Source organism: Poromitra crassiceps (assembly GCF_964638095.1).
Source record: "Poromitra crassiceps genome assembly, chromosome: 10".
In the NCBI taxonomy this organism is placed as follows: Eukaryota; Metazoa; Chordata; class Actinopteri; order Beryciformes; family Melamphaidae; genus Poromitra; species Poromitra crassiceps.
Window position 1 is genome coordinate 21600073 of NC_139631.1, and position 12500 is coordinate 21612572.

Consider the following 12500-nt stretch of genomic DNA (forward strand, 5'->3'; position numbering starts at 1 on the left):
TTGTTCTCATGAACACACGCACACACGCACACATACACACACACACACACACACACACACACACACACACACACACACACACACACACACACACACACACACACACACACACACACATTTAGTGAATTAAGTCATTGCGGTTTCATTTTGGGTGGGTAACATTTTCTCACACAGTTTGTCATGATGGAAGGCTGATGTGTATATTACATCCTACATTAACTCATGAAAGTTTAGGTAAACTTTTGTTCAGTATTAGGGTACATGAACTACTACACACACACACATACACACTCACGCACGCACGCACGCACACACACACACACACACACACACACACACACACACACACACACACACACACACACACACACACACACACACACACACACACACACACACACACACACACACACACACACACACACACACACACACACACACACACACGCACACATCCTCGGAGACAGGGAGTAGATGGAGAGGAACCACACCCAGCCTTGTGGACCACAACACACACACACGGCCACGTGGCCTAGCAACAGAAACAACATGGGGCCCTGCTACAGTTTCACAGCCTCGTGCAGAAGAGGAAGAGAGGACAGAAAGAGAAGTGAGCGAGACACAAACAGATAGAACAGAGAAACACATACTGGTGCTTAAGATATCCTGACCTGAACATCAGTCCTGGTTCAACAGTAGCTAGCTATACATTCAGGCGGTGTCTCGTCATAGACGCGTGGTCAATGGGTCAGAATGGGGGAAATCCTCCCGTTCTCCCCATACAGCATAGTTAGCATTCAGCTGCTAGCCTGGCAAGCCCAGGCAGACAGGATCGGGGATTCAACCTCCGCAGTGAATGCTCTTGAATCTATGTACCTGCTCTTGAATCCCTAATCCTGTAGTGTAGTGCCACAGCACCGTCCTTTGGTGAGTCAGAACCCCAGCACGTCACCCACCCTACCGGACGAACTCAACGCGTTCTACGCTAGGTTCGACCCCTCTGCCAGAGCGCCTCCCCTCCTCCCCCCCCCCTCTCCCACCCCTCTCCCCCTCTCCTCCCCCCCATCACCCCCCCCTCCCTCCTCCCCCCCACCACCCCTCCCCACCCCCCCTCCTCTCCTCCCCCCCCACCTCTCCCCCCCCATCACCCCTCTCCTCCCCTCCTCCCCCCCCTGCCACCTCTCCCCCCCATCACCTCTCCCCCTCGCCGCCCCCCCACCACCCCTCCTCCTCTCCCCCCCCCAATCACCTCCCCTCCCCCCTTCCTCCACCCCACCCCCCTTCCTCCCCCCCACCCCCCGATCACCTCCCCTCCCCCCTTCCTCCCCCGCACCCCCCCCCATTCCCACCTAACCACCAACCCCACCCACCCTCCACCCCCCACAGACCGCCCCCTCACCATCACTGAGGATGAAGTGTGCCGGTCGTTCCTGCGTATCAACCCACGCAAGGCGGCCGGCCCGGACGGCATCCCTGGGCGGGTCCTCAAGGCCTGCGCCCACCAGCTGGCAGCCGTGTACACAGACATCTTCAACCAGTCCCTCTCCCTCCGACGAGTTCCCTCCTGCTTCAAGGCAGCAACAATCATCCCCATTCCCAAACAGAAAAAAGTGACCAGCCTCAATGACTGGCGCCCTATAGCCCTCACACCAATAGCCAGCAAGTGCCTTGAAAAGCTGGTCATATCAAAGATCCGTCCCACACTCCCCCCGGACCACGACCCGCTGCAGTTTGCATACCGCCCCAACAGGAGCACAGCGGATGCAGTGGCACACGTGCTCCACACCGCCCTGTCCCACCTGGAGGGGAAGGACACCTATGTGAGAATGCTGTTCGTGGACTACAGCTCAGCATTCAACACCATAGTACCCTCCAGGCTGGTAAGCAAACTCAGGGACCTGGGACTAAACACAGCGATGTGCGACTGGATCCTGGACTTCCTGACAGACCGCCGCCAGGTGGTGAGGGTGGGCAACCTCACCTCCTCCCCGCTGACCATCAGCATAGGAGCACCCCAGGGGTGCGTCTCCAGCCCCTTCTGGTACGACCTCTACACCCACGACTGCGTGGCGACTCAAACTTCAAACACCATCGTGAAGTTTGCAGACGACACAGCAGTCGTGGGGCTGATCTCGGGGGGCGACGAGACGGCCTACAGAGAGGAGGTGAGGGTCCTGGAACAATGGTGCCAGGACAACCACCTCTCTCTGAACGTCTCCAAGACCAAGGAGATCATTGTGGACTACAGGAGAGGGGGGGGCACACACCCCCCAATCACCATCAACGGCACAGTGGTGGAAAGGGTGGACAGCTTCAAGTACCTGGGAGTCAACATCCACCAGGACCTGACCTGGGCCGGCCACACCGCCACTGTTGTCAAAAAGGCCCAACAGCGAATACACGGACTCAGGCGCCTGAAGAAGTTTGGGCTAAGGAAAGAAATCCTCAGGGACTTCTACAGAGGCACCATTGAAAGCCTGCTGACTGGCTGCTTCACCGCCTGGTACGGGAACTGTACCACCATGGACCGCAGGGCGCTACGGAGGGTGAGGCGCGCGGCCCAGCACGTAACAGGAGACGAGTTGCCAGAACTGCACGAACTGTATAACCAGCGGTGCCTCAGGAGGTCCCTGAAGATCATCAAAGACACAAACCATCCCCACAACAGCCTGTTCTCCCGGCTACCCTCAGGGAGGAGATACAGGGTTCCAAAAACACGCACAAATCGCTTGAGGAACAGTTTCTTCCCGCAGGCCACGAGACTCCTAAATATGCACAAATAGTGCAGTAGTCGTACCGCAGTACCGTACTGCAGCTGCTACTATTACGGATGCCTAACGTTTAATTGTAAATTTAAGTGTATGTTTAATAAGGTGCCTAACGTTTAATTGTAAATTTAAGTGTATGTTTAATAAGGTACATGCTATTTGCACATGTATGTATAAAACGTCGAATTTGGAATGTCTGAACACGTCTAACGTATGCACATGACATGTGCACCTATGTGCAATGAATATGCCACTGTCGTATAAGCCACCGACTTGTCTTATTGCTTATAAGATGCCTATTTCTTATTGCCTTATTGCTGTCTTATTGCTTATTGATGCCTATTTCTTATTGCCTATTACTTATTGCTGTTGCCTATTTGTACTATGTCGTAAACGGAGTCCACTGCACAAGAATTTCACACGTGGTACTTGTACCATGGAGTGACAATAAAAATCTTGAATCTTGAATCTTGAATCTTGAAAAAAGTCAGCCCATTGAGATGTATGGGGGTTTTTCCCCCCACCGTCTAGTCTTGCGCACCAGCCATATAGTAACATTTTATGGGCATTCCCACACAGACCGACTGTATCTATTCTATACAGTCAGATTGTGGCATGTGACAGTGGTGGATCCCCCTGAGCTGTCTACTTATAGTCAAGCAGACTATAATGTGTCAGTTTCTTCACACAGTAAATGCTTTATTTATGAAACCAAGACAGATTCTGTACACACCATGTGACTGCGTTAGCACGAAAGGGAGACTGTTATTGTCTAAAAAGTAAAAGGCCACAAACAGATTAATATCCCTGTAATGATCTGGTACGGACTCCCATAATGCTCTAGTCAAAACATTTCCCTAGACTAGCCATCCAAAATCAACTAAGACTGAATGAATCCTTAAGGCTATCATTCTGTCACATTCATACTCATACAATACAAGTTTGACCTCTAATTCTGCAGAGCAAGTAATGAAACGGATGAAGGGCGAGAGCCATATTATCGCACTTGTTTCAGCAGAGGAGAGACACTTATCCGTTACCATGGTAACGCTGAGGCTGTGCGGGTGAATCCAGGACAACAGGAGGGTGGGGGGGAGGGGGGTACTTGGGTTGAGGTTTGGACACAGTAGTGGCTGTTCATGGGGAGAATAGAGGACAGAGTCTCTGGGGTGCAGCTTCAAAGAGGCATGAGCCCCCCCCCCGTCCATGTTTCAGCTGATTTACCAGACTGTGCCTAACAGGAGAGAGCTCTTTTGCATTTCTAACACTCCTTTCATATCATAAACACAACCTGGGAATGCTACGCTGCTATGCTATTTCAAGTACATACCCTGTAGGAGGCCTGTCCTATGGGCTGCCACCTTATGACCTCATACATCATCAGAAACAGACATATTGACATATTGCATTAAACATGGTTGTAAATAACTCTTGTGAAGGTATGCTTCCTGTAAACTTGTATTTTGATGGCGCCGTTTTGTATGGTACTTTTACTTTGAAGCTTAGAGCGGAAGTAGTGCTGTTCTATCTATGCTACTTGACGTGTGGTGTGCTGCGCACCGGAAGGAAGGTAATTGACACGAAAAAGCGCAAACAGACGGTCGCAAAGGACATCGCTCCTCAACCTATGGTTTTCCATTAATAAGAAGCGCCCAGCTAGAATTGGGAACAAGGTATTATGTGGTTTAATGTTTTAATGTAGCAATGATGTGTGGCTTTGTTTGATTTAACTGTGAAATTAATGCTATTGTTATTTTGACAGTCATGCTAACGTTAGCTTCATTGACATTTGAGTGGATGGCTGTGGCTTCATGCTGATGCTAGCTTCTTAGCTTTCTATGTATACAGTCAAGGTTTGTTTGTTTGTTGTAAGAGCTCATTTTATTTCTTTATCCTGTAGTTCTACGGTGTTTCAAGGAGAAAGGAGAAAGAAGGAAAGGACATTTGTGTTCAAATAAGGAAAAGGCTGAACATAAAAATAAAAGGCTTCTTAAACATCAGTACGCTTCACCATTGTCTGGCTGGGGTTCGCTACAGTAGAACTTTACCCTCATCAATCCTGACGACCTGCTGCCTCCACGACGGGCCACGACAGAGGGTCTTCACGGCGTGCCTGCAACTGCCTCCTCCACTACGGTCCAAGACGAAGGGCTCCACCGCGTGCCTGCTACTGCCTCCACTACGGTCCAGGACGGAGGGTCATCGCCACGGTGTGCCTGCTAATGCTACATCTCCACATGCTGTGCACGATTCATCAAGCAGCATGTTTCCCCACGTTGGTGCCTGAGCTACGGCAATTCGGGCTGCAGTCACATGGATTCGGTGCAATGGTAGCCAAATACAGTCACATTCACTGACATTGAAGCAGAACTGTGAGTATCACCTTATCATTATACAGTCTAAGGAACTGCAAAATAAAGTGAGCAACGGATGAACAGTTTCATTAACCAAACAAAGAACATTGATACTTACCTGCTCAATACTGAAAATTAAAACAAGGACATTGATACTCACCTGCAACTCCAGAATATTATCCAGTGAACATTTTATACTTACCTGCTCCTCTGCTGCAAAAGAAAAGGACTGTGATAAATGCGATAAATGGACGCTTTATATTTATTAAAGAAAAAAGAAAAAAAAAAATCTACATACCTTTACATCTTTTTGAACCTTGCATTTCAAGCACTTTGACATTTTTGTTTATTGTGGTATTTACATTGGCATTGACATTTGTTTACGGTTCATTAATGCATCTGTGATACTTATTTTGTATTGATGTGCTGATATGCTACATGTTTATGCTGTTTATTTCATGCTGTATATGCTAAGCATTTGCTAAAAGGTTTTCCCTCTAACTTGAGAAATTTAAAAATCTGTTGAAAATGTCATCGCCAACGCCCAGTGAGAGAGAGCTGGAACAGCAGCCGGCTGGTCACCATGAAGAAAATGAAGGTTTGCAGAGTGATCTTCACACAACAGTCAAGCCGCCTGAAAATCTGACTGATCTCCAAGATGAAGAGGACCTTCAGAAAGAGGCAGACCCAGCTGGAGATCCCCGTCGCTCCGAACGAACACGTATTCCTACAGAAAAGATGCGTGCGCTCCAAGAAGAAGAGGCCAAGAAAAGGGAGAAAAGGCTGCTATCCATGTATGAGCAATGGAAGCTCGAGATACGCAAGGCAAGAGATCAACTGAAGACATACATGCCGGAGAGTGAGCTCTGGTCTCTCATTGAGCAGCTCAAGAAAAGCAAGGAAAACATAATGACCATATATTGTGAAATTCGAGATCTCGCCACACCCTCCACTGACATAAGAAGAAGAGTTGATACGTGTGAATCAGTGACCAAAGAAATTGTCAAGATTGCCTATGACCGAACAATAGATCCAGAAGGTGAGTTCAATGAAGAAGAGGAAAGACGCCGCCTTCATGACCTACGCCACCGTGACTATGCAAAGTCTGTCTATGGATCCGCCTCTACCTCAATAAGTCTCAGCAATTCAGACTCCATCTCATCGATGACAGTCAAGCGTGCGGATGCAGCAGCTGAGCTGGCAGTGAAGGAAGCAAATTACAAGATGATGTTGGAGGAAGAAAGACAAAAGGAATCGATACGAGAGCTAGAGGAACAACAACGGAAGGCTCTAGAGGCACAAAGGCGTGAGTTGGAGCAATTAAGAGCAAAGAAAGAAGTTGTGGCAGCTCAAGCCAAACTGAAGGTCTATGAGAAAGAGACGGAACGTAAAGCAGAGGGCCACATAAACAATGAAAGAAAGCAGGAAGCAAGGAACGTGCCCATAACTGCAGTCCCTCTATCTCATATTGCATCACCCTCTCAGACAGACATTTCCTCTCTCGCTCAGGTCTTTCAAGACTGCATGGTCTTAAATAGACTCCCTGTTCCAGAGCCATATGTCTTCAATGGCGATCCCATACGTTTCATTGAATGGAAAGCAACGTTTACATCTCTCATTGACCAAAGAGCAATCACTCCCGCTGAAAAACTCTACTATCTAAAGAAATATGTTGGTGGCCCAGCACGCCAGGCTCTGGATGGCAACTTCTTCCGAAATGACAATGAAGCCTACCGTGACGCCTGGGACAAGCTAAATCGTCGCTTTGGCCAGCCATTCGCCATTCAGCGAGCATTCAGAGAGAAACTCTCCAATTGGCCAAGGATTCAACCTAAGGATGCAGAGGGACTGAGAAGCTTTTTAGACTTTCTAAATGCATGTCAAGACGCCATCCCCCATGTCAAGGGTCTCGACATATTAAACGACTGTGAGGAGAACCAGAAGCTCGTCCATAAACTTCCAGACTGGGCAGCTTCACGCTGGAATAGACAAGTCACACAGAGCCTGAACAAAGACCAAGAATTCCCAAGTTTCAAGGACTTTGTTAGATTCACGTCAACTGAAGCTGAAATTGCGTGCAATCCAATTACGTCTCTCCATGCCCTCCGTTCATCGGAAACCAGCACTGAGAAGAGAACTCTCCGAGAAACAAAGAGAGCCAAGGCCAGTGTGCTCAACACTCATATAGCCAACGAAAATGAGAAGCAAAGGTCAGACCAAAAAAGGGCTAAAGCTCCATGTATTCTTTGTCAAGATAACAGACATCAGCTTCATGCGTGTTTCAAGTTCACAGAGATGATGTTGGCTGAGCGACGTAACTATGTAAAGGACAGGAAACTCTGCTATGGATGTTTAAAACCTGGACACAGCGCCAAAGAGTGTCGACACCGTCACTTCTGTGACACCTGCAAGGGAAAACATCCTACAGCCCTCCATGATGACAACTATGGAAGGGAAAGGACTTCATCACAAACCGGGACAATTCAAGGTGCTGCTGCTATGTCACTCAGTGTAGCAGGCGAAGGCTCGTCCAACACATCTATGGTGCTACCAGTGTGGGTGTCATCCAAGAATAACCCAACCGCAGAGAAACTTGTCTACGCCCTCCTCGACACTCAAAGCGATACGACATTCATCGACCAAGAGGTGAGCGACAATCTTCATGTAGACAAGTTTCCAGTAAAGCTGAAGTTGACCACCATGAGTGGAAAAGACACAGTTCTCACAAGTGAGAGAGTTTCCGGCCTTCGGGTAAGGGGATACAGTTCTCCCATCCAAATTGATCTGCCGATGACCTACACAAAGGACTGCATACCGATAAACCGTGCTCACATTCCCACCTGTGAGACAGCTAAGCAATGGAGTCATCTCGCAGAAATAGCAGATGAAATGCAACCACTGAAGGACTGTGAAGTAGGAATTCTCATCGGATATAACTGCTCCAGAGCAATGGCACCAAAGCGAGTCATCCTAGGAGGAGATGAAGAACCCTATGGTGTACAAACGGATTTAGGATGGAGTATAGTGGGGCGCTCATCTCAAAGCCATGATTCGCTGAGCACAAGTCATCTGTGTCACAGAATTGCTGTTAAAGAGCTCCCTCCAGCTACTCCTGCTGATGTTATCCGCATTCTAGAATCTGACTTCAAGGACGGCATTGAGGACAGCAAAACGGTGTCACAAGATGACATCACATTCCTCAACAAGCTAGACGATGGCATAAGGAAAAACAGTCACGGCCACTACGAAATGCCTCTGCCCTTCAAAAACAGACCCAGCATGCCTGACAACAAGGGCTCAGCCATGACACGTCTCAATCACCTCAAGAGGAAGTTACAACGGGATGGAAGGTATAAGGAGCAATATGTCGAGTTCATGGAAGAGGTCATAAAAAGGGGAGATGCAGAACAGATCGAAGACGGTGGGAGAGAAGGTGAGAGATGGTTTATTCCCCATCACGGCGTGTATCACGCAAAGAAGCCAGATAAACTTCGCATAGTGTTCGATTGCTCAGCCAGATACAAAGGAACCAGCCTAAATGACCACCTTCTCTCTGGGCCTGACATGTTGAACAACTTGAGTGGAGTTCTCATCCGCTTCCGACGGCACCCCGTTGCACTGATGTGCGATATTGAGAAAATGTTCCACCAGTTTCATGTGCTTGAAGCCGATCGCAACTACCTGCGCTTTCTTTGGTGGAAGAAAGGAGACTTGAACTCCCCGCCTAGCGAGTTCCGCATGAAGGTGCACCTATTCGGCGCAGCCTCCTCTCCTGGATGCGCAAACTACGGGCTCAAGTACCTCGCTAAGGAGAATGCCGACATCTACCCTCAAGGTTCACGATTCGTCATGAGGGATTTCTATGTAGATGACGGGCTCGCAAGTGTTGGGAGCAGTGAAGATGGTATTCAGCTTGCCAGAGAGGCACGTGAGCTCTGTGCCAGGGGTGGTCTCCGACTACATAAGTTTATATCGAACGACAGAAACGTCCTAGAGAGTATACCACTCTCTGAACGAGCAACCAACGTGAAGTCTATGGACTTCACATTTGATGATCTGCCCCTTGAGAGAGCTCTCGGGATTCAATGGGACGTGGAGTCCGACCACTTCCGGCTTAATGTAAGCCTCAAGGATCAGCCCCCCACACGCCGTGGCATTCTCTCCACAGTGGCATCCCTGTACGACCCGCTCGGGTTTGTGGCGCCAGTCCTGCTCAAAGCAAAGATCATCCTCCAGGAGATGTGTAGACGTGGCACAGGCTGGGATGACCCTCTCACAGACGAGCTTCGTCCGAAATGGGAACAGTGGAAAAGTAACCTAGCTCTTTTGGATAATTTCACCATAGCCCGTACTTACTTCCCTGCTGGATTTGGAAAGATCACAAAGACGGAGCTGCACCATTTCTCCGACGCTAGCATGAAGGGCTACGGTCAGTGCTCATACCTGAGGGTCCAAAATGAAGAAGGGGAAGTTCATTGCGCCCTGGTTGTGGGAAAGGCACGCGTCTCACCAACAAAGGTCATAACAATTCCAAGATTAGAATTGACAGCTGCAGTCATTTCTGTGAAGATGAGTAACATGCTCAAGGAAGAATTGGGATCTGCTGACGCTGAGGAGTTCTTCTGGACCGACTCGAAAGTGGTCTTGGGATATATAAAAAATGAAGTACGTCGATTCCACATCTTCGTGGCTAACCGCATTCAGAAGATCCAGCTCAGCTCAGCCCCTCAACAATGGAGATTCGTCCCAACCAAGGACAATCCTGCTGACCACGCTTCTAGGGGCTTGACTCCCAGTGAGCTTTTGACATCAACCTGGCTCACTGGACCCAAGTTCTTATGGAGCAAGGAAATAAAGCTGCCAGCAGATGAAACCCCAGAGCTGACGATCGGAGATCCAGAGGTCAGAAGTGTTGTAACACTCAACACGAGGACCACTGAACGAGCAAGCCTTGTCGATCGTTTGTCCAAGCTTTCATCTTGGTCACTGGCTACACGAGCTGTTGCACGCATTCTAAGGCGCATCAGCAAGAACAGATCAAACTGCCTCACCTCTGTAACAGAAAGAGAAAATGCAGAATACTGCATAATCAAAGACCTGCAGAAAAATGTATATCAAGAAGAATTGAAACTGCTGAGCAACGGGATTCGCCTACCATCTCACAGTCCATTATACTCTCTTGATCCTCTCCTCGATAAAGACGGTGTCCTCAGGGTGGGAGGAAGACTGTGCAACTCAACTCTTCCCAACTCCATCAAGCACCCTGCAATCATTCCCAAAGATCATCACATCACCAAGATGTTGATTGCTCATCACCATGAAAGGACCAAGCATCAAGGTAAAGGTCTCACCATTAACGAGGTCAGGTCCAACGGCTACTGGATCCCAGGAATCAACCGGGCCGTAGCATCTTACATTCATCAATGCGTCATCTGCAGACGGCACCGGAAACCGACAGAAGAGCAAAGGATGGCTGATCTACCCCCTGAGCGAGTGGAACCATCACCCCCTTTTACCTTCTGTGGTATGGACTGCTTTGGCCCCTTCCTCACAAAGCAAGGAAGGAAGGAGAACAAGAGGTACGGTCTTCTCTTCACGTGCCTTAGCTCCCGTGCCATCCACATTGAGATGCTTGACGACATGTCAACAGACGCCCTCATCAATGGCCTTCGATGTTTCATCGCCATACGTGGCGCTGTTCGTCAGATCAAGTCTGACCAAGGGACTAACTTTGTCGGAGCCAAAAATGAACTCAAAGAGGCTCTAAAAGAAGTCAATGCAGACCGGCTGGCTGCATTCCTTGCCGAGCAACAATGCGACTTCTACATGAACGCACCCTATTCAAGTCATGTCGGAGGGGTGTGGGAGAGACAGATTAGGACAGTGAGAAGCATACTAAGGACCACGCTGACTCTTTCCTCTGGACGGCTGAATGATGCATCACTGCGGGCCTTCTTCTATGAAGCTATGGCAATCGTCAATAGTCGTCCACTGACTGTTAACAACCTCAATGATCCCCATAGCCTCGAGCCTCTCACCCCTAATCATCTTCTGACCATGAAGTCTGCTAAGGCTCTACCCCCCCCTGGTGAATTCGTCAGAGAAGACATGTATGGCAAGAAAAGGTGGCGACAGGTCCAATACCTGGCCGAACAGTTTTGGAGTCGATGGCGAAAGGAATACCTTGCCAACATCGCTCTCAGACAACGTTGGCACACCCCCAGAAGGAATCTGCAAGTTGGAGATATTGTAATGATGAAAGGAGATGATGTGCACAGGAACGAGTGGAAACTGGGTCGAGTTTCAGGAACCACTACTGACAAGGATGGACTAGTAAGGAGAGTCAAGGTCTGCCTCGGAGACAGGAACCTAGGCAGAAGAGGAGAACGTCTCCATAAGATGTCCGAAGTTGAGCGCCCGGTCCAGAAGCTGGTCCTGCTGCTGGAGGCTGGATAAATCTGCTACTCCTATAGTTCATAATAACCCCTCCTAATATCCCATCTTCCTACATTGTTTATAATTGTATCTACCTGTGTAATAAGTCTTGTACTTATAAAGGTCATTTAAGTTAAAATCATTCGTGCCTAATGCAAACTGTATAATATTCCATTATTCACTCATGATTGGTGGGAGTGTAAATAACTCTTGTGAAGGTATGCTTCCTGTAAACTTGTATTTTGATGGCGCCGTTTTGTATGGTACTTTTACTTTGAAGCTTAGAGCGGAAGTAGTGCTGTTCTATCTATGCTACTTGACGTGTGGTGTGCTGCGCACCGGAAGGAAGGTAATTGACACGAAAAAGCGCAAACAGACGGTCGCAAAGGACATCGCTCCTCAACCTATGGTTTTCCATTAATAAGAAGCGCCCAGCTAGAATTGGGAACAAGGTATTATGTGGTTTAATGTTTTAATGTAGCAATGATGTGTGGCTTTGTTTGATTTAACTGTGAAATTAATGCTATTGTTATTTTGACAGTCATGCTAACGTTAGCTTCATTGACATTTGAGTGGATGGCTGTGGCTTCATGCTGATGCTAGCTTCTTAGCTTTCTATGTATACAGTCAAGGTTTGTTTGTTTGTTGTAAGAGCTCATTTTATTTCTTTATCCTGTAGTTCTACGGTGTTTCAAGGAGAAAGGAGAAAGAAGGAAAGGACATTTGTGTTCAAATAAGGAAAAGGCTGAACATAAAAATAAAAGGCTTCTTAAACATCAGTACGCTTCACCATTGTCTGGCTGGGGTTCGCTACAATGGTGGACAACATGATGCTCCCTGATACTGGCGCTGATGAAGAAGTGACACAGGTTAACATAAACTAAAATGAACTACCTCGCCGTTGTATGCCTCCACCAACAAGTCAAGTTGCAGTTTACATCTA

The 12500-nt window shown here is 48.3% G+C and overlaps 1 protein-coding gene across 3 annotated transcripts in view; it reads right to left on the reverse strand.

Moving 5' to 3' along the window:
- The window catches only part of LOC310783357 (transforming acidic coiled-coil-containing protein 1-like), a 30424-nt gene that overhangs the window by 14029 nt on the left and 3895 nt on the right, over positions 1-12500 (reverse strand). The gene's annotated exons all lie outside the window — the stretch shown is intronic.